The sequence below is a fragment of the Octodon degus genome, unplaced genomic scaffold, assembly GCF_000260255.1.
Source record: "Octodon degus isolate 3935 unplaced genomic scaffold, OctDeg1.0 scaffold00007, whole genome shotgun sequence".
NCBI lineage: Eukaryota > Metazoa > Chordata > Mammalia > Rodentia > Octodontidae > Octodon > Octodon degus.
Window position 1 is genome coordinate 15,816,381 of NW_004524583.1, and position 3,612 is coordinate 15,819,992.

The following is a 3,612-nucleotide window of genomic DNA, read 5'->3' on the forward strand; positions in this document are numbered from 1 at the left end:
GGAGGAGGAGGAGGAGGAGGAGGAGGAAAAGAAATTTAGAGAATATCTAATGCCCACTCTACTCAAACATTTCAATTAAATTGAAAGGGAAACAATTCTCCTAAACACTTTCCTGGAGGCAAGTATTACCCTGATAGTAAAACCAGAGAAAGACCCAAGCAAAAAAGAGAACTATGACCAGTTTGCCTAATGTACATAGATGCAAAAATCCTCAATAAAATATTAGGAAAGAGGATACAGCAAATCATTGAAAAGATTATAAACCTTGACCAAGTGGGATTCATCCCAAGAATACATGGATAGTTCAGGATATGGAAATCAATAAATCTAATATACAATATCAACAGCGCCAAAGACAAAAATCACATGATCATATCCATAGATGCAAAGAAAGTTTTTAATAAAGTTCAGCACTCACTCATGATAAAAATTCTACAGAAATTTGGAATAGATTGTCTTTACCTCAATCTGATAAAAGCCTTCTATGACAAATCAATAGCCAACATCTGATTAAATAGACAAAAACTTAAAGCATTCAAGCTAAAGACAAGAACAAGACAGGGATATGTCCACTATCACCACTTCTATTCATCTTCTCTTTTTTCCTTTTAATGTACTTAGTACAGGATCTACAGGTCTCACTATGTATACTGGACTCATAGGAATTCTCCTGTTTTCAGCCTCCCAAGCACTGGGATTACAGGTGTGCACCACCACGCCCAGTCTCAATCACCATTTCAGCGCACCCCAGGAGTGAGGCTGGCACAGCATGCCAGGGATTGAACCCGGCCACTGCACTCTAACCAGGCATTTTAGTCTGCTGAACTGTCTAGCTGGCCCTACCTCTCCTATCCAATATAGTCCTGGAAATATTAGCCATAGCAATGAGATAAGAGAGAGAAATAGAAGGAATAAGGATAGGAGAGGAAGAAGTGAAATTATCCTTATTCTCAGAAAACAAGATAATCTCGATAGAAGAATCCAAAAACTCCACAAAGACTTTCAGATACAATAACCAAATTCAGTAGCGTAGCTGAATAAAGTCAATACTCAAAAATCAATGGCATTCCTGTATACAAAGAACAAACTTCCTAAGAGAAAATTAGGGAAAGTACATCCTTCACAATAGCATACAAAAATTTAGATACTTAGGAATTAATCAAACAAAAGAAGCAAAAGATCTATACAGTTTAAATTATAGTACTCTAAAAAGAAGACATCGATGGATGAAGATTTTTGAAAATGCAAAGATATTCCTAGCTCATAGAAAGGAAGAACCAAAATTGCGATAATGACCATACTCCTAAAAGTTATATATAGATTTAAAGCAATCCCAATCAAAATATCTTTAGAATACTTCACAGATGTAGAGAAAACATTCCTAAAATTCATTTGGAACCAGAGAAGATTTAGAATAAAAAGGCAATCTTGGCCAACAAAGGCAAGGCAAGAGGAGGCATCACAATCCCTTACTTCGAACATATACTACAAAGCTACTTTGGTAAAATCGGAATGGTGTTTGGGGGGTGGGGGGAAACAACGATCAATGGAACAGATTAGAAGGTGCAGACACAATTACGATTATGCAGCAACCTTATCTTCTTCTTCTTTTTTTTTTTTTTTTTTTCAGAACTGGGGATTGAACTCAGGTCCTTGCACTTGCCAGGGAAGTACTTATTCTACTGAGCCATCTCCCTGGCACCTACAACCTCATCTTTGACAAAGGAGCCAAAAGTGTTCACTGGAAGAAAGATACCCTCTTTAATAAATTGTACTGGACAAACTGGCTCTCCAGATGCTGTAGACCTAAACTAGACCCATGCTTATCACCATGCACCAAAAGCAAAATGAATCGAAGATGTAAATATTAAAACAGAAACACTAAATCTAGAGGTAGGGAAAGCAAGCAGAAATCTTGAAAACAGGACTAGTAAGAGATATAAAATGCTTGCCCGGGTCCAGTGAGTGCGTGAGACAGCTTCCAGCTACCGTGCGCCCACGGGACCTTCCAGTACAAGCCCAGGTGCAGCATGGGTGAGACCCTCTTCCACCAATTTGAGACCCCCACCACCACTCCACAGCACCCCACCCCACCATGCCCACTCAGTGAGAATTTCTGCCGCCTTCTGGGGACCTCCAGATTCAGTCCTAGCCGAGGCCCGGTGTGTGTGTAGGAGAGCTTCTGGCTACCCTGCACCGGCAGGACCTATAGGTCCAAGCCAAGGCACAGCATGGGTGAGACCCTCTTCCACCCCATTGGTACTCCTCGACCACCACTCCGCAGCACCCCACCCCACCATGCACGTCCAGTGAGAATTTCTGCCGCGTTCTGTGGACCCCCAGATGAAGTCCTAGACCAGGCCCTGTGAATGTGTGGGAGACCTTCCTCTCCCTACTACTCCACCTTGTCCCCTCCACACTCAGCTCAGGCCTGGCATACTGGTCTGGGGTGAAACCCTGCAACTGCAATCCCTGCAGAGAGTGTAGGGGACAGAACCACCCAGCTAGTCCAGGAGCAGAACATCTTGCCAGACAGGCACAACAGGTTCACTCCCAAGGGCAGCAGCAGGAAGAAGCTGAGCACAGCAGCCAGACCCAAGCAAGGCACAGCTGGATATATCTAGACTTTGTAGATCTGCACCTGAACTTCAGTAGGTGCTAAGATTATAACTGCACCAAAGCTCTACAACGAAGTTCAGAAGATGGTGCTACAAAAAATGCCAACACAAAGGAACAAAATGCAATCTCAGACACCAAGCCCACACATAACAAGTGCAGAGAACACTAACACAGAACAAATTGGGAATCACACAGCTGAAATCAATAAATCAACAGCTTTTGAAATAAAGAAACAACTGCAGAAAGGTATAGAGGAACTCAGATTGGAAATGAAAAAAAGAAATTCCTGAATTAATAACATCTGCAGTAAAGAATCAAATGCACAAACACATGGAGGAAACCCAATGCTCACCCACAAGTGCAGAGGACACTAGCTCAGCTCAAATGTATGAATTAATAGTGTTGATAGAAAATAACCAATAGCAGAAAGCCATAGAGGAAAATAGAGCCCAATTCTTTTCTACAAGCTCAGCTCAAATGTACGAATTTATAGCATCAATAGTAAATAAGCAACAGCAGAAAGTTATAGAGGAACTCAGAGCAGAATTTTCTGAAATAAAAAAAGAATTTTAGGAACACATAGTATCTGAAGAAGCAACTACAGAAACATAGGAAGGAAACCAAATCTGAAAGAAACACTGCAGTAAAAGAATTAACAACCGCTTCTAAAGAAGACATTAATAAAAAAAAAAAAACAGAGGAGATTAGAAAAATGACGGATTCCTTGAATGAGCAATACAGGAGAAAAATAGATCACATGAGCAGAGTCAAAGAGATATACAGGAACTTAAAATCTCCATTACAAGCTTGCAAAACCATTTAAGTGAAAATGAAGACAGAGTTTCAGATCTTGAGACACTGGTGTAGCTAGTGAAAAGGTAAGAAAGGATCTTTTAAAAACGACTAGGATGCAGGAAAAAACAATCCATCACTTGCAACAAGATGCAAATATAAACAATGTGAGACTAATAGGCATCAATGAGAAAGAAGGAA

The 3,612-nt window shown here is 40.6% G+C and overlaps 1 protein-coding gene across 1 annotated transcript in view; it reads right to left on the bottom strand.

The window, feature by feature from the left end:
- Gphn (gephyrin) overlaps positions 1-3,612 on the bottom strand; it is an 837,950-nt gene that overhangs the window by 778,784 nt on the left and 55,554 nt on the right. The gene's annotated exons all lie outside the window — the stretch shown is intronic.